General features: G+C 39.4%; 1 long non-coding RNA gene across 1 annotated transcript in view; it reads left to right on the top strand.

Moving 5' to 3' along the window:
- The window catches only part of LOC139075259 (uncharacterized), a 427,158-nt gene that overhangs the window by 350,075 nt on the left and 58,326 nt on the right, over nt 1-18,757 (top strand). Inside the window, exon 5 of the long non-coding RNA XR_011525464.1 lies at nt 6,250-6,313. This is a non-coding gene — a long non-coding RNA (uncharacterized lncRNA). The remainder of the gene's footprint in view (nt 1-6,249; nt 6,314-18,757) is intronic.

The following is an 18,757-nucleotide window of genomic DNA, read 5'->3' as shown; positions in this document are numbered from 1 at the left end:
TCAGCAGCTCCATGTCCTGAACATGGGTAATGTGAGTCCTCCAACTTTATTCTTATTTTTCAAAAATATTTTGTCTATTCTAGTTCATTTGCTTCTTACATACATTTTAGAATTTTAGAATAAGCTATTATGATTTTTTAGATATTTCTAAAAAAATCTGCTTGGATTTTGTTAGGGATTGAAATGAATCTATAGGTTAAATTGGAGAGAATTAACATCAAAACAATATTCTCTTTGGCCAGTCAGTTAACATTTTATATTATTTCTTTCTTATGTGTTTGATAAAAATTACCAGTGCAATGATCCGGGCCAGGAGTTTTCTTTTTTCTTTTTGGAAGGTTTTAAACTATGAATTCAATTTCTTTAATAAATATAGGACTTTTCAGGTTATTTCTTTCTTACTGGGTGAATTTTGGTAATTTATGTCTCTCAAGGGATTGAGGCATTTGAAATTTATGGATATGAGTTGTTTGTAGTATTCTTTTGTTATTTTTTAAATGTCTGTGGGTTATATTGTGATAATCCCTCTCTTGTTCTTGATATTGATAATCTATGTTTTCTTTTCGTGGCTAGAGATTTATGAATTTTTATTAATCTTTTCAAAGAACCAGCTTTTGGTTATATTGATTTCCCCTATTTTTCTGTTTTCAATTTCATTGACTTTTGCTCTTATATTTTTTCCCTTCTTTTGGTGTACTTTGTGTTTAGTTTGCTTTTCTTTTTCTAGTTTCTTAAGATGAGGGCTTAGATTAGTGATTTGAGATTCTTTTTCTTATATAAGCATTAAATGCTATTAATTGACCTTTAGGCACTGCTTTAGCTGCATCCCACAAATTTTGATATGTTGTTTTGTGCTTTGATACAGTTCAAAATATTTTAAGAGTTTCTTTGAGACTTCCACTTTGATCCACGGGTTATTTACAAGTGTATTGTTTAACTTCTAAAAATTTGGGTATTTTTCAGACATCTTTTTGTTAATGATTTTTGGTTTAATTCTGTTATAATCTGAGAACATAAATAGTATGATTTCTATTTTTAAATTTGTTGATGTTTCTTTTATGGTTCCAAATATGATCTGTTAGTGAATGTTCTAGATGCACCTGAAAATGAAGTGCATTCTCCTTCTTTTGGGTGGAGTATTCTATAAAAATGTCAATTAAGTCTAGTTGATAAATAGTGTTGTTCAGGTTGTATATACTCTTACTGATTTTTGTCTGCTTGTTCTGTCAATTATTGAGAGAGGAGTGTTGAGGTCTCTAACTATAACTTCGGATTTGTCTATTCTTCTTTCAGTTCTATCAATTTTTGCCTCATGTACTTTGAAGTTCTTCAATTCAATTTGAAGTTAGGATTGTTTTATCTTCTTAGAATATTGACGTTTTTATCTTTACATATTCTCCCATTTTTATCCTTGATAATCTTTCTAAATTCTAAATTGTCTGATATTAATATAGCTACTCCAACTTCTTTTCTGTAGTATTTGTATGGTGTATCTTTCTCTGTTCCTCTTTTTTTTTTTTTTGTGAGGAAGATTGGTCCTGAGCTAACATATGTGCCAATCTTCCTCTATTTTGCATGTGGGATACTGCCACAGCATGGCTTGATGAGCGGTGTGTAGGTCTGAGCCTGGGATCCCAACCTGTGAACTCCCAGCCACCAAAGTGGAGTGAGTGAACTTAATTACTGCACTACGAGGCTGGCCCTGGGGTCTCGTTTTTTAATCCAATATGGTAATATGTGTCTTTTGATTGTTGTCTTTAAACTATGCACATTTAATGTTATTATATGTTTGTCTGGGTTAAAATCTATCATCTTGCTAGTTGTTTTCTATTCTTTCCTTCAGTTCTTTGTTTCCACCCTCCTTTTTAATGCCTTTTCTCTTGTTGATTAAGCATCTTTTGATGATTTTATTTTATCTCCTCTATTACTCATTTATAATGTGTTCTCTTAAAATAATTGTAGTGTATGCCCTAGGGTCTAAAAATATACATCTTTACTTAGAATCTAGCTTCAAATAATATATCACTTCATGTGTAGTGTAAGGACCTTATAACAATATATTTCCAATATTTCTCCCTCCCACCATTTGTGCTTTCAGTTACATATGCTGCACATACACAATGCATTGCTACTATTTTTGCTTTAATCAGGTATCTTTCAGAGCAATTAAAGGAAAAAAATGAATTCAATTTTATTTTCCTTTATTCCATTTCCAGCATTCATCATTTTTTGGTGTAGGTCCAAGTTTCAGTCTGATATACTTTTTCTACCTAAAGAATGTATTTTTTCTTTCAGCCTTATTAAGGTATAATTGACAGTCAAAAATTGTATATATATATATTTGAAATTTCACGAAGTGAGACATAAGGAAGATGTCAGACTAGGAAGTTCAAACACTTGTCTCTCTCACTAAAATGACTAAAACAACAGATAACTGCAAACCAACAAAAATAGCTCTGGGAGAGCCCTGGACTACAGTGACATAGCAGCAGAAACCCTGGGGAGTTTGAAAACTGAGGATGGCACCATAGAGAAGTGTAGAAAACATTTTACCTGCATCACCCCAACCCTCAGTCTGGAGTGGCTTGGTGCCAAGAGGGATCCCTTCAGAGGGATTTCATCCCATGGAAAAGGAGAACACAAGGACCTCAGAAATCTTTGTCACTTTTGTGGCATCTGCAGCCATTGCTAGTGAGGACCCCTACAGTTTTCACTGATGCTGAACTCAACCAATGGAGCTACCCAGATTTCCTGAGACTACATCTCTTCCCTTGGGCTAGAGCTGTTGCTGCGTTTAGACTTGCTCCCAGGGGCCCAAGTTCCTGTGCCTGCTCTCCCTGATTGGGATACCACAGTGCCTTGCCATCTATGGGGTTGGAGCTGCCTCTGCACTTCTCCCTGCCTCCTGGGTCCTAAGTCATGCCTTTGATACTCCATCACTGGGGCTGTGCAGCTCGTGCTCTGTACTCTCCCCCACGGATCTTGAATTATAGATATAACTTGCCATCACCAGGGCTGTATTGCTGCTGCTCTGCACCCTGCCTGATGGGGTCTGAGTTGGGACTTCGGCCCTCCATCCCTCAAGGTTACCCTGCTGTGACACACCCCCTGGGCCCAGGCTAGTGGTACACCCTGTCATCTTTGCGCCCATACCGTTGCTGTGTCCTGCTCCCCATCTGAAGTCAGCACAGTAAGTCTCAGAGACCAAGACTTCAGTTCTATGGATGATCAGCACATGGCTACACCTTAGACACCACTGTCACTGCTGCAGTAATGCAGCTGTACCTCAGGCCCCAGGTGCAATAGTAATTCCATGTGCCCTTGAGTCCCGGACCCTCGCTTGCTGCTAGGCACTTCATTTTTTAAAGTTTATCTCAATCTCCCTACCCATTCACCCTACACACATATACACATACCTCATGCTTGGCTAAGAGAACTTCCTCAGGTAGGTCCTTAGTCTAACCCCAGGTAGCAGTACTAGGGAAATGATCTCTCACTCTCTTTCTGGATTTCTCTGCTTGAGTCTCACACAGGTGGCCTGACTCTTCCAGAAATGAAGTAATCCCATTGTTTTATCCCTTGCAACACCCTCAGAGGGAACCAAAGGTGCCAGCCTACCATTCTAGTGTCATAAGTTGCAGAGACTCAGCCTTAGCAACATGACCAATTAGTTGTGCCCTCAAACAGCTCAATTTGGATCTGAGACTGGAACAGCTCTGCTCTGTGCTATTGTTCCCCTGTCCTTCAGAATCACAGGATCATTGTGTCTCAGGCTTGGAGGAAATCTTAAAGACCAAGCATGCAATTGTTCTCAACTTTCACTCTGTCTCAACAAAAGGAAGAATAATGTAGACAAGGATAAGAATCTCCCATTGAGGTAGGTCAGTCAAGTTTACTTGCTACAAAGATAATTTGGTTTGTGGGTGTGTGCAATTCTTTTCTTTCAATTCTCTTAGCTATGTCATATCTGTCCAATAGTTTCTATTAATTGTAATCAAGAAACTGATACAGAGACACTTTAATTTATATATTTAAAAAATCAATGACAAATATTGTTCTATATCGGTAGTAACAAATTACCTGTAATGTACAACATTGTGGCCACAACAATGAATCAGAAAGCAAAGTTGAAAAGTTCTGAACTAGTATAACTCTTCACTTCATTTTTAAGACTCCTTTACATTTCTGCCAAGTAGTTATTTGTCCTCTGCTTGCATACCTCCAGTGACAGGGGATCTCACTTCTTCCTGAGAGAACTGCAATTATTAATAAGCTCAGTCCAGATGGAGCTGAAATCTATTCCTCTGAAATTTTTCCCTATTGGTTTTATTGTAAATTCATAGGCCATGTAGAAAGTATCTGTGAAGAGGCCATGGCACATGATAGACTTTCGGCTTATTCCCTTGGTCTTGGCCCAACCTCTGAATGATACTCCTGGACTTGGTCTACTCTTTTTTTTCTTTTAACAGAGAATTTTGCTTGATGATTTGGGCTGATTAGTATTCTAGAAGCAGAGATGAAAGAGAGCATTTTAGAGTACATCCAACCAAGAGAAGCATTTAGAGCTGGCCCACTGGGAGAACTTAGAGGTGAGGAAAGCACAGAGAAGATGCCCTTTGCCCTCTCTAAACATCACTGAATTCCAGTCTTACCCAGAGGAGCAGTAGAGTCTAAGAAAGGAAATTCATCTCTATGGAAATACATCCTGTTCCACAGCGTGAGGGCAAACAAAATTATTTTCTGGACATGGCAGAAGGTTATAGATGGAATAATAGAGTGCTCAAGAATCCAGGTTTTAGAAAGAGATTGCCTGGGATTCAATCAAAGCTCTGTCACTTAGTAATCATGTGATTTTGGACAAATTCTTTAATCTGTCTAAACATTAGCTTCTTCATGTGTACATTGGGAATAATAGTATGTAATAGGGTTATCACGAGAATTAAATGTGATAAGATATATAAAGGATCATTAAAGAGCATTATTATTTATATTAAACATTTTACATTCAAGTTAAAAAAGATAATATGGATAAAAATTTCATGGATAAAATAATCCATATAGTTTTCAAAATTTATTCAAATAGACAATCAAACTCATTTAAATGGCCTCCTCCTTCTCTTTTTGTTCCCCTGTTGACTGGTGTTTAGGAGCAAAAGATAGCTTTGCCAATGTAATCTGGGAGGTATTTTCAAAGAATATTGGTAACTGTGGAAATACTGCACTTAAATCTAAGGGCTTAATGATAGTACCCTCATGAGACAGCTGGTTGTACCTTTCTCTACATAGGGATTCAGATACCTGGGACTTTTCTTCTCTGATATAGGATGTCCAAAATATTTTGAGTCAACTATTTGGAATAGGAATTCTGTGCAGACATAGCCAACTTTGTTGGTGGAGGGGAAATTTGAAGAGGCCACACTGAGAAAAAGCACAGCCTGGTGTAAAAGAAGAATAAAAGGAAGAAACAATTGTACTGTTTATGAAGAGCACTGAGACTAACATTTGAGCTACCTACAATGTTTATTACGATCTAGGGCCAACAAAATATATGTTCCATGATAGTGTCTTGCAAATGTTAACTGATAGGCCAAAATGATGTCTTATTACTTGCTTTAACTGAAGTTGAGCATTTTTTCATATACTTATAAAGCAAAGTATTTATTTTATTGTGAACTTTTTGTTCATGTCTTCTGCCCATTTTCTGTTGGGTTGCGTGTTAGCATTATTTATATTAGTTTGCTTTATTGTTATTCTTGTTGTGTTGTTTATTGACCTAATTCTTACTGGTTTGTAAAAACTCTTTACACACCAAGGAAATGATCCCTTTTACATGAAGAAATTTTTATGTAGTCAAAATAATGGCATTAACAGTGTCCAAAACATGAGTCAGGGAAATATCAACATGTCTTTAATTTCTGGAAAATGACTGTATACATGCATCTTCTTTTTATGTACTTTATTTGCAATATGAGCATAAAATATCCCCCAAATTAGTACTTATTCCTAGTTAAAGAAAGCAAAGAAAAAAAACAAAAGTTCATTTTTATTGCTGGTTTTTTTTTTTTTCAAAAAAGCATCCCTTTCTTATGAACCTCTATTAACAAAGGTGCTTGACACATGTGAAACACTTTTATTTTGAGGCTCTCTAAGGATATTATTCATACATTTTAGTCTGAAATACATGTCAACTTTGGGTAAGAATTTAGTTAAGAATACCAAAGTTTTTATTTTCTCTGTTTTTCCTTCTAGCTACAGCATTAAGCAACAATCGTATTTTCTTGAAGGAAGCTCACTGCATGCAGTTGTTCCCAAGGTACTGTCTTATGTCCTTACACTATTGGGATGTATCTGAGAGTAATTTCTTGTTTCTCTTATTTTTACGAATAATGCCAATATCTAGCACTGTTTTAGACATTGGGTATTCAATAATGCTTAGTAACTAGTTAAATTGACAGGCCAATTCCTGTGCTTTAAATATTCATCTTAGTAGCAATAACAATGGTGGTAGTAGTTAGAGTTGTTGTTTCTAGCATTTCTTCTGTAGGATATAAGAAAAGAGGAAGAAATGATCAGTTTCCTAATCTGTTAAATAGAGACACTATTAGCATTTTCCTTATGATTCTTTTTTAGGTTTGATTGGATTAATACACGTAAAGCACGCAGACCCATGCCTAACACAAATCAACCTCTCAAAAGCTAGCTTTTATTATTATCGACCAAAATTAAACCCTAATTCAAGGAACATCATTTCCATTTCAATTTCTCTCAGCCACTGAGTTACAATAATTCTTTCTTTTTCTAGAGGTAATTCTTCTCCTAGAGGTAAGTGCTAGGACTTGAGAGAAGCCCATAGAAATTGGGTGGTTATTTTAGCGTCAAATTCGTCCATGAAAAGGGTGTCCTTTCTCCACTTCCAAAAAAACATACAGTGCACAACAGTACTCAAATCACCCCCCAAATCTGCTAAATTAAGTCCTTTTCTAGGAAAATTGCCTGAGCGAAGCGAGGAAAACAACAGCAAGCCATCCAATATTGTGTGCAGACTGAGGACTTGAGTACAAAGAATTTGGTCCTGTGCTTGACCAAAAGAGAAATGCGATTCTTTCTAATGAGTTGAGCACATGGGCATCTGGAGATGTTCATTGTCAAGAGCGCTTCAGGAAGAGTTTCCCCTCCATTGTCGTGGTTCATTATTGGATTATATGATTTTCATTTTTTCCATCCTCAGACTTACCACTTTAAATGCTCCCTCCTTTGCAATGTAATGCAATTCTCAGGCTTCATTCAGAAGCAACAATAGTGGTGTTCTATGGAATGGAAAAAGAAAAAGAGGGGAAAAAATAGGGAAGAGATCTAATTTACCAGAACACATCTCAAGAAATTAGAAGAAGATAAACCTGCCCCTGGGAACTCACATGCTCCAGCACGGGGCCCAGTGTGGGTTCACAGGGGTTTGGGTTTTACAGGCAGATTTTTGGGAAATCAGGTTGTGTTGGAATGAGGAGTCATAGAGCCACGGACCTGTTGCAAAAATGTTTTGGGACTCTGTCTACATAACAGCCACTAAAGCACTTGCAAGGATAGGAAATGCTAAAAATAATATGAACAAATATAACCAAGCTCCCTGTGTTGGGAGCAAGCTTTGGAAGTGTGAAGGTGGTATAGGACTAAGCCCCATACAGAAAAAATCACTTTCGTCTATAAAGCCTGGTTTGCTACAACCACCTCTTGGTTCCTGTCCCTGGCCATGCAGAGGGGAGAGCACTTGGTCCAGAGTCTGAAGATCCAGGAGCTATAACCACACCACAACCTCAGTTATCGTCTCTATGAATCCACAGGCTTGAGGGTCCTCTGATGATAAGCAGCCCCACAGCATGGGCAGGGGCTGAGATCATGGGGTTAAATGTAAGCAGATCCTTTCTGAGCAAGTTAGGCTGTTTTGATGGATACGTTTTCATGTGAAGTCCTGGACTTTTGACCACAAAAATCATTAACCTTATCATTCTCCCAGCTGCCTCCACCTCCCACCACCCACCCATTTCCCAGGCATTTTCAGATTGTTTTAAAACCAGCCTGAGACACATTGACACAGAAGTATAAAACATAAGATTGTTAGACTGAGTCTTGCATCTTAGGGTTTTAGTGTTGATTAGGCCCTCAGAGATTTTCAGGTCCAATTTCCTTATTTTAGAAAAGAGCAGCAAAATGACTTCTACCCAAAGATCAGTTACTGTCACTGCCCTGCCCGTAACCCCCAGGCCCTACCATTTCGGTGCAGTTGGTCTGACTGCCACCCCGGCATCTGCATCTCTTTGCCTGAGGGCTTTCCCTGGCCTTTGAAGCCTGCTCTGTCCACACATATGGCAGGCCAGAAATGCCTGGGGAATTACTGTCCTGTACTCCAGCAGCCTTTTCCAGTGGTACACAGGAATTCATATATGAGTACCACAGTTTCCTTACCATCAGCCCCACGTTTGCCTGTCAAATGATTCTAAGGCGTATGTTCTACACTGGCTCCCAGAGTTCCCAGCACATTAAGTTCTACTTGCTCCAAGTGGTAATTTGGATAGTTACCACTATAGTATATAATATATATTATTATGTAATGATATATGTGATAACTATAATATAGTGTTTCTTACAGGCGGTAATTATAGATAATATTATATATTATATATAATATGTTATATATTATAGATGGTAACTATAATATGTATATTATTTATTATAAGCCATAATTATATGTATAATTATAGTATAATATTCCCCCCTATACTGGCATCCTTCCCTTCCCTGACTCACTTCCCCATTACTCTGCTTGGGATTCCTAGATTGCCTTCCAAACATCCATCACTTGTGCTCAAATCCAATTCTCAGGTTCTGCTTCTAGGGGAATTCAAAGATACCTCTGCACCTCGCACATACTTCTACTATTTTTTTCTAGCACAAGGTGTCCTAACAATTTGTTTTTGTAGCTGTGGCCCCTGCCAGTTGGTAGATTTGTTGATCATTGTCAATAGCTTTGCAACTTTGCTTTCTTAGGTGTTAGCACAGTCCTAACATGTAGTAAGATACGTACATGTTTATCACAATGAATTAAATTGAATTTACAAGACTTCCTTGCTGGTTACTCCAGAGCTGGAACGAAGTGCCCAGGACTCCTGACTCCTGAGGTTCTCTTCATGCAACAGCATCACCCATGGCTTCTGTGATGTACCTCTTCTGCTTGTGCCCGCCCAGCATGCACTTCACCTTGGCCAATCTCAGTCCTGGTGGGTAGGGTTGGCCTTCCAATCCATGTAGTTCTTACCTCTGACCATAGTGATTTATTCAGAGACCCAAACTGATGGAACTGCTGGAAAAAAGAAGCTTGTTCTTTCCTTCTCCTTCCTTTCTTTTCTCCTTCCTTCCTTCCCTCCCTCCCTTCTTTGTTTCTTCCTTCCTTCCTTCCTTCTTTCCTTACTTCTCTCCCTCTCTTCTTCTTTCCTTCCTTCCTTCTTTCTTCTCTCTTTCCTTCTTACTAGAGTTACTGAGCTTGTAGGAATGTAAGCCTAGAGCTTCCTGGTGAACAGCTGACTACCAACAGAAGAGAATCTGCTTAAAATAAAACCAATAGAAAGAAAGGCAGAAGGAGTAAGAGGGAGAGAGAGAGAGATGAATCCTAAATACATTGTTTTAGTTCTTGCATACAGAGATACCTAAAGATCTTGAACTTTTCAACTGTATAAGTCAATATATTGCCATTTTTTCTTAAGTCAGTTGAATCGAGTTTCTTAAAATCAAGTTCAAACTTTTGTTAAATTACCCACTTTGTACTAGACCTTGGCCAGATACTGGAGATCCAGGGATACACATGCTATCACTCTCCATGGAGAATTTGCATATTAATGGGTGATTTGAGGAGTAATATTACAACACTGTGCTTTTAATCTTCCTGGCTACCGTTTTTGGAGCCATCATGTTTCTTCTTTTCTTGACTTTCAGAAAAGACAAAGAAGCCGGGTGATTTTCCTTTCAATTTCCCCGGTCACACACAACTCCTTTCTAGTACTCTTTTTAAGAGGCCAACATATCCTGGTTGTTTGTTCCATATGATGAATGTCACCATTGCTTATTAACCTCCAAAATAGGCAGCCCCCACCATTAGGGCTTATGGTCTGTATGAGACAACATAAAAACAAGACACATTCTCCCCCATGCACATTTCAAATGAAATGTAACGGAAGAGAAATAAATAAGAATGGAAAAAATACCTTAAATGGTTTATGTTGGAAAATGTTATATGGGCAATAATGGTGCTTATATGGGCTTTGGGCAGAGACTTTGATAATGAAGGTTAAATGAGGGAATGTTACAAAAAATGTTCACTCTTCATAAAAATAAATCTCTGGTATGAAGCAGAATGAAATAAACAGAGTTGCAGACGCCGGGAGCAGCTGGGGTGACCTCAGCCTCAGGTTGGTAATAGCCAGACTCGCTGGAACCACACACTCTCGCCTCAGCAGGATTCACTTAGCTCTCCAACACAGGATGCTGAGGTCCACGGGCCTCCAGAGTGGCTCTTCAGCTGTCTCACTGAAAAACAAAGGCCTTGTCATTTCTGGCATTTTTCCTCCTTGGGTACTGGAGGGGTTTCCAGGGACCCTGTCTTTCTAGGTTAAGTATCAGTTCAGGGGTTTGAAATCTAAAAGTCCATGAGGGCAACAAGTCATGAAGGAGTGAAATGGACTCGGAGGGGATAATGGCAAATTGGAGAAAACATGTCCCATCTGAAAGGGTCACCACTACTCAGCTCCAGCTAACAGTGGGAATGCCAGCTTGGTGGGGTCGGATCTTTCCATTTTTCAAGGGAAGCTGGAAATCTGAATTTTATATACATTTTTCTGATTTTTAAACGTTGGAAACCAATTTCTGTTAAATAGACATATACGTATACATATAGATATATATATATGTATATTTATTGTGGAAGGGGGCAAAAGAATACATATCTATGGGACAGAATTGGCCTAGCAGCAGCCAGTTTGCAATCTCTTGCTAAGTGAATGCTGAGATCATAATGCTCAGTGTTTGATTTCACTGATCATTGCTGTAGAGCTCTCAGATAAAGGGCCTCCATAGTGCACAGTCCTGGAGGTAAGAGCTTGTATTACAAATGGCCTTTTATAGCATGCACTATGTGCTGGGCATTTTGCAATGAGCTTTACATGGATTATTTCATTATATCCTCCCTACATTCCTAAAAGGGAAGCACTTGTGTTAGCCCATTTTGTAGAAGGGGAAACTGAGGTTTCCAGAAATGAAGTATTTGACCGCAGTCATTGTATAGGATACCCTTTGTACACCACCTCACATCTTGCTCTTGCCACTAAAGCCAGGCAAGGCTACCACATCACCTTATGTGCTTCTCTCTGGCTTCCTTTGGCCGCATGGGGACGTTAATACATCATGGGGCAACCTTCTGCCAATGGGGGCAGTGGCCGATGGAGAAAGGCTTTTGTCCCTGGCTGACAGTTCTGACACACATTCCATAAGACTCTTCAGAGGGTTCTGTGTGAAGTAACCACTCACCTGCAGCAGTTAATACTTCCTGGTATTGGTGTTTTCTCCTTTCCTGTTTACTTCCCCGCCCCTTATTTGGGAGATCACATTTCCCAATAAACTACCTACACACACCCCTTCATCTCAGGCTCTGCTTTAGGGAAACCCAAGCTAAGACCATGAGTGGTAAAGCTGGAATTGAAATCTAAGTTTGGCTGGTCCCCAAGTAAGTACTCTATCAACCAGCCACCAAATTCTCCATGTGATTCCTTTACCAGGTCCTTTCCAGTCGGACTGGTCCTGAATAAAGCTTTAGAGCAGAAAGGCTGTAACAGAATTCTTAAACTAAGAAGGGAGGATGGTGGTGTGGGGTAGCTGGTACACAGAAATCAATTGGGGAGGGTAAAAGGGCACAATATAATTTTACTTCATAATGCATTTCATTTTTCGGTGCGTACTATATGCCTGGCACTGTGCCAAGTATGAAGGAAGGCACCCAGAATGATGGGAATGAAAACTATGGGGGTAAAAACCAATTTTCAAAGGTCTTCAGTGACTTCAGGCAAGGATGTCATTTTCAAATGCCCACAGGGCCAGGTGAGAACCTCAAGTTAAACCAGCTTGTGTTGGTTTGCATATCAAACGCAAGTGCCTAGTCCTCACTCTTACTCAGAATCAGGCTTTAGATTTTCTCCCACTCTTCTTCCAATACGTGGCTGTCCCAGTCTGCCACTCATTTTCCCACTTTAGATACAGACGTGGGTACAAAAAATATTTCATTTTCCTTTCTTTTTAAATTGATTAATTGAGATATAATCGACATATAACATTGTATAAGTATAGGGTGTACAATGTGTTGGTTTGATACATTTATATATTACAATATTATTACAATAGTAGCATTAGTTAACACCTCTATCATGTCACATAATTGTCATTTCTTTTTTGTGGTGAGAACAGTTAAGATCTAGTCTCTTAGCAACTTTGAAGTTTATAATACAGGATTGTTGACTGTAATCGCTATGCTGTGTGTTCGATCTCCAGAACTTATTTATCTACTACTTGCAAGTTTGTACCCTTAGACATTGTCTCCCCCATTCTGCCATCCCCCAGCCCCGGTAACCACCATTCTACTCTCTGTTTTTACAGATTCAGCCTTTTTAGGTTCCATATATAAGTGATATCATACAGTATTTAACTTCTCTGTTTGACTTATTTCACTTAACATGATACCCTCAAGATCCATCCACGTCATTGCAAATGGCCAGGATTTCCTTCTCTGTCATGGCCGAATAATATTCCATTGTATGTATATATACCACGTCTTCCTTATCCATTGATAGACACTTAGGTTGTTTCCATAACTTGTCTATTATTAATAATGCTATAATGAACATGGGTGTATTTCAGTTCCTTCAGATACATACGCAGGAGTGGGATTGCTGGCTCATCTGTTAGTTCAATTTTTAATTTTTTGAGGAACTACCATACTGCTTTCCATAATGGCTGTAACATTTTACATCGTCACTAACAGTGTATGAGGGCTCCCTTTTCTTCACATCCTTGCCAACACTTGTTATCTCTTGTCTTTTTGATAATAGCCATTCTAACAGGTGTGAAGTGATATCTCATTGTGGTTTTGATTGATTTTCCCTGATCACTAATGATGTTGAGCATCTTTTCACATATGTATTGTCCATTTGTATGCCTTCTTTGGTAAAAGATCTATGCAGGTCCTTTGCCCATTTTAAAATTTTAAATTAAAAGGATTATTTTCTTTTTTGCTATTGAATTTTATGAGTTCTTTATGTATTTTAGATATTAATCCTTTATCAGATATATGATTTGTGAATATGTTCTCCCATTCATAGGTTGTCTTTTCAATTTATTGTTTCCTTTGCTGTACAGAAGCTCTTTAATTTAATGTAGTCACATTTGCTTATTTTAGTTTTTCTTGCCTTTGCTATTGGTATCTTATGCAAGAAAGCATTGACAAGACCAGTGTCAAGGATCTTTTTCCCTATGTTTTGTTCTTGGAGTTTTACAGATTTAGGTCTTACATTTAAGTCTTTGGTCCATTTTGAGTTAACTTTTGTCAGTGGTGTAACATAGTGGTCCATTTTCATTCTTTTGCATGTGGATATCCAGTTTACCCAGCACCAGTTATTGAAGAGACTGTTATTTCCCCGTTGTGTTTATTGGCACCCTTGTCAATAATTAGTTGACCATATATGCATGGGTTTATGTCTGGGCTCTATATTCTGTTCCACTGGTCTGTGTGCCTGTGCTTTCCTTTCAACTGTAAGAAAATAGCCACTCAAGGGTAATGACAAATGGCAACTTATTGTGTCTTCCTGTCAGGGAAACATGATGGGGGCTGGGAACTGGGGGGACTGGCTCCTCTATGAGCTGTGACTTGGCTCCAGCTGGCTGTCACTGTGCAGGAATGCAGGCCCTGTCATGCCAGATCTCCTAATTGTTCAAGAGAAGTCAGGAACCCAGAAATATTTGTGAAATCTTGAAATTTTTAATGTTAACAATGAATTAAAATTTCTTAAAAACAGTAGGCACGCCAACACTGGCAGAACAAACAGAACGCATCTGCAAGTTGCATTTTACAGATAGGCCACTGGTTTGTTCCCTGTCTTCTATGCTCAGCCCTTTTTCACTCCAAAGTCCTTGAACTACACCATGTTTTTCTGGGAGAGACGCAAGACTTAGAGAAGTGGCATAGTACACAGGATGCCATTCAATTTGTCCCTTAGGATTCACTTTCTACTTCTAGGAGAAGCAGGCTAAGACCTGTTTATGCATTTGTGTGTGTGCCTGTTTGCTAAGGGTTCAGAAATAGATCTAATTTAAGAAAAACAAACAAACAAATACACACATTGACTTTCTTCGGAATCTATGAAGAGGCCAAGGAGAAACAAATTAATTATACAAATAGGTGCCTTTCGCTGATGGATGGCAGTACTTGAACATGTTAGGTAGAGTTTAAAAAAAGGATTCTTAAATCAGCAAGAAGGGAGTATATGACTTTCCTTTTTTACTTTGTGTAAAATTATCATGTCCCCTGACCAGATTTCTATTGGCCTTGGTGATTAGTTGGCTATTTTAGTAGTTCATTGTCTCAGCCTTTAGGAAGAGCTCCTCCTAAGTGGGGCTCACTCTGTCATAACTGTATAAAATATTCATTAAGATAGTGCTTTTAATGGATTTGTTTGGAATGAACTCACGCGGAGGGAGCCATCGCTGATTTGTGGAGTGGTAGGGCTGCTTCAGGGCTGTGTCTGTCTCACGTCGCGCCTCGTTCAACAAACCCCTCCACTCTGCCTGCAGGCTCCAGCCTGAGAGGGGGGCCCGGAGACCATACTGATGGGATTTTTCAGGACTAGAAGTTCTATTCCTCTTATATGAGAATGTTCCAACTTGGTGTTTTTCATATCGTGTTCAGTGGAGATGTGCTACAGCTTGTTTGAATTGCATTGGAGTGCTTTTGCCATATAGAATTAATTCCTAGTGTGTGAGTGCTTGAGCTCCAGAATTAGACAAATTTAGCTTTGGATCCTCCCTCTGCCAACTACCGGTCCTGTGACTCTCAGGCAAGAATCTTTACTTCTCTGAGTCTTAGCTTCCTCATCTTCCAATCTAGAGCAGTGCTAGCACTTACTTCATACAGTATTTGGATACTGAATGGGGATAATTTGCAAAGTACAATAGCCTAGTGCCTGGCACATATTAGAAACTTACTAACATTAGCCATTATTCTCTAAGTGGTAGGCCATCCAACTGCTACCACATAGCTGGGTCCATTTGAAGTTTGTATGGGGCTCTCGGCTAGATAGATGCCATTTGGCTCTTATCTTATATCAACCTTGACAATAGAGCAGGGATGACTGAGCTCCTTTATATGAATGAAAGAATTGTGGACGAGAAGGTTAAGTGAAATGATCAGGATTGCTCTGCAAGTTGGTGATGGGACCTGGGGCTAGAATTGAATATTTTGACTCCTTTCTCAGCATTAATTTCAGTCCTTTATATCAGCTTAAGACCTTTTCTTTTCTCTTTATTTTTTGTAACCAGAGTACATCTGAATCTGAAATCACGCCATTATGACCTTTACTATTTAATTTCTATCTGTGTACCTCTGTACTTTTCAGTCCTGAGCAGTCACCTTCTTTCCAACCTTTTGAAATATACTGACATGAAATAAATAGTAATAAAGAATCTTCCCTATCTTAATACCACCAACCTCAAAGCCTGGAGTCTTGAGACCCAGCCCCAGTGTCCAGACATCATGCTCTCATTTCAGCTCACCCTATTCCATTCCCTCCTGGTTCTGAACACTGTGCATCTGTTAGGGACCTGTAATCCATCTGGGGAGTGACCTTGGGCAAATTACTTCACTCTTTGGGTCTTTGTTTCTTCCTCCTTAAAGTGGAAAAGATGATTAATTTATTAATAAGGGAATAATACTTCCCTACAAAGATATGGAAGACATTTAACAATAATCAACTTTGTTACTCTGGGGCTGGGTGGGGTTAGGGTTTTATTTTCATAACCTTCAAATTGAAGTCACAAACACTTATCATAAGATAACTGGAACAACGAAACAGCTGTTTCTCAAGGCAGGGTCCGGTGAAGTGACAGGGATGGGGCCACCACATGGGAATGGGCCCGAGGCTGCCTCAAATAGACTCTTCCTTGGTGTCTCAGTCCTGAGAGGGAAAATATGCTCATCAAGATCCTGATTAAGCAGGGATTGCCAACGGCACTCTTTGTAACCAGGCAAACAAGAGCTTCCCCCAGCTCTTTCACTCTTAATATAAAAATCTATCAAGATTTAATCACATCGCTTTATCTCCAGGACCTAACCTCTGAGTGTTCATGAGAACATTTTGCTTTGTCTCCAGGCCCTAAAGCATGTTCCTCGATGGGAGCTGTAGTCCCTTTAGGGTTTTTACTTGAGTAGAAGTAGCAAAGATTGCTTTTTGTTCCCCTTTGACTCTCTTCTGAATTAGCATGAAATTGAAGACTGTAGTTAGGGGGAAAAAGAGAGAGAGAGAGAGAACAATGAAGATGGGAGCAAGGGAAGAAGGCTGGGAAAGCCAGTGCGAAGAGTGTGTCTTGGAGCCCAAGGGAAGCTCTGTATTCATCAAGCTGATAGTTCCCTTCCAGGCCATCAGCAAAATGAAAATGCCGCACCCAACCACATTTCAATCCTTTCATCGAGGTCTCTAAAACCCTTCTCTGGGGAGTGCCTTTGGAGTGTGAATTCCTCCAAGTTGATTATCTCAGTGTAAGTGCAGATGCCACCCGCCACCCACCTGCGGTCCTCCTTCCGTTGTAATGGCCCTTTCTGGGCTCCGTGACCAAAATGATGCCAGTACCAAGGTGGCTGCATCTGAATGTGTAATTGAGAAAGAACATGGACACTGATGTCTCTGTATTAATTAATGGAATTTTATGTTTATTGCTGTCATGTCAACCGATCACTTTTTTCAGAAAATTAATTAAACCATGGGTAGGGGTTTGGAAGCTCCTACACAAGGCCAACAAGACTGATCGGGAGCCTTTGGGACTGGGGAAGGGAACCGCATCTATGGTTTCTGCTCTGCGTGAGCTTTGTCTAAAACCAGACTTAGATTCCAACACTGAGAGGATGGAGAGGAACGTGGGGAGGAGGTCCTTGCTGTCTTTCACCCTTAATCACTCCTCACTTTTGCCATTAAATTATTCTTCTCAGCTCCTTCCACTGACTGTCTCTGCTCTGTGTAGGGCAAATCCACTCATTTGTCTGCTAAGATGAAGCATGGAATCAACAGTGGCAAAAGAACGCCATGAGAAAAATCTTGGTAGGGCTTGTTCAGCTGAGCTCACCAGATGGCTTGTATTAGGTAGAAAGACCTGAATTTCCACATCCTGTACTTCTAAAATGTCCCTTATTAGCATTTTTGGATCGTTCCTTCTTTTCCTCTTCCTTCCTCTGTCTCTTTTCTTTACTCTTCTCTCTTTCCTGGTTTAAAAGAAGTCATATTTATTTCAATTTTTTTGAATAGGATTATTTTTCTGATTATGAATTGAAATGATATATATTCATTAAAAGAAAATCAATTAAAAAGCAGAAAAGAGTGCCAACGGAGGAGTAATAGTTACTCTTGGAGTATTTACTAGGTAACAAGCTCTATGCTAAGTGCTTTACATATATGACCTCATTTAATCCTTTTAACAATCACATGAGGAAGGTACTGTTATTATCCGTGTTTTGTAAATGAGAAAACTGAAACAGAGAGGTTAAGTAACTTGCCCAAAGTCACACAGCTAGTGAGCAGTACCATAGACCTTGAACCCAGATGGTCTGACTCCAGAGTCTTTACTTTCTTATCCAATATTGCTCTACTACCTTGCACTGGGCTGTGCCAACTACATTCTAGGAACATACATGAAGAAAGAAGGTACCAACTGGGGAGGTCTCCAATCACTCAGACTAGTTCTCCTGGGGGAACATCTAGTCTGGGGAACTCACCACCCTCCATACTCAGGCTTTCGGCCCTCCATAGACTCAGAAACCTGTTTTTTAGAGGGCTGAATTAACATTAACTAGGGTCACAGAAACAGCTGTGGTACTCAGAATCTTAAGCTTGTTAACTTACAAAAGAGCAAAGCCACAGTCTAGAAGGACTCGCATATCCCCATAAGTGCATCCTCATCTTGCAGCAAAGTGCATGGGAAGCTAACCAACAACTGTTTTCTTGGACTGGGTACCTGGAATCAGTGCGTGAGGAGTCATTCAGGTAACTCGTAGCTGAGTTATCTTTTTAGCACCAACCTTCTCTCCCTTCACCTCCCACATGACAGGAGTAAGGGAAAGCCTAATACACCAATACTCTAAGCCGAGGCCATCCCCCTCTAGCTACAGTCCCACGACTGAGCACTCTCCATTCTGATAACACATTCCTTCTGTAGCTTTCTTACTACTTTCATCAGGGTGAGTCAAGTCTTGTTGGTCTGGGAGTCATTCTGTCTTCTGCTTTTGTATATCTCTGCTCAGGTCTGCTAACTGCTGATTTAAGGCTCAATTCTTAAAGCGCAATTTCTAAAAACTTTATTGATGTGTAAGTTACCCATTTTAAATGTGCAATTCAGTGACTTTTTAGGAAGTTTACCAGATTGTGCAACCATCGTCATAACACTTTCATCACCTCAATAAGATCCA

The sequence above is a fragment of the Equus przewalskii genome, chromosome 13, assembly GCF_037783145.1.
Source record: "Equus przewalskii isolate Varuska chromosome 13, EquPr2, whole genome shotgun sequence".
NCBI classification, from domain to species: Eukaryota; Metazoa; Chordata; class Mammalia; order Perissodactyla; family Equidae; genus Equus; species Equus przewalskii.
The sequence above is the reverse complement of the archived record's forward strand: the minus strand, read 5'-3'. Positions and strand labels throughout refer to the sequence as shown.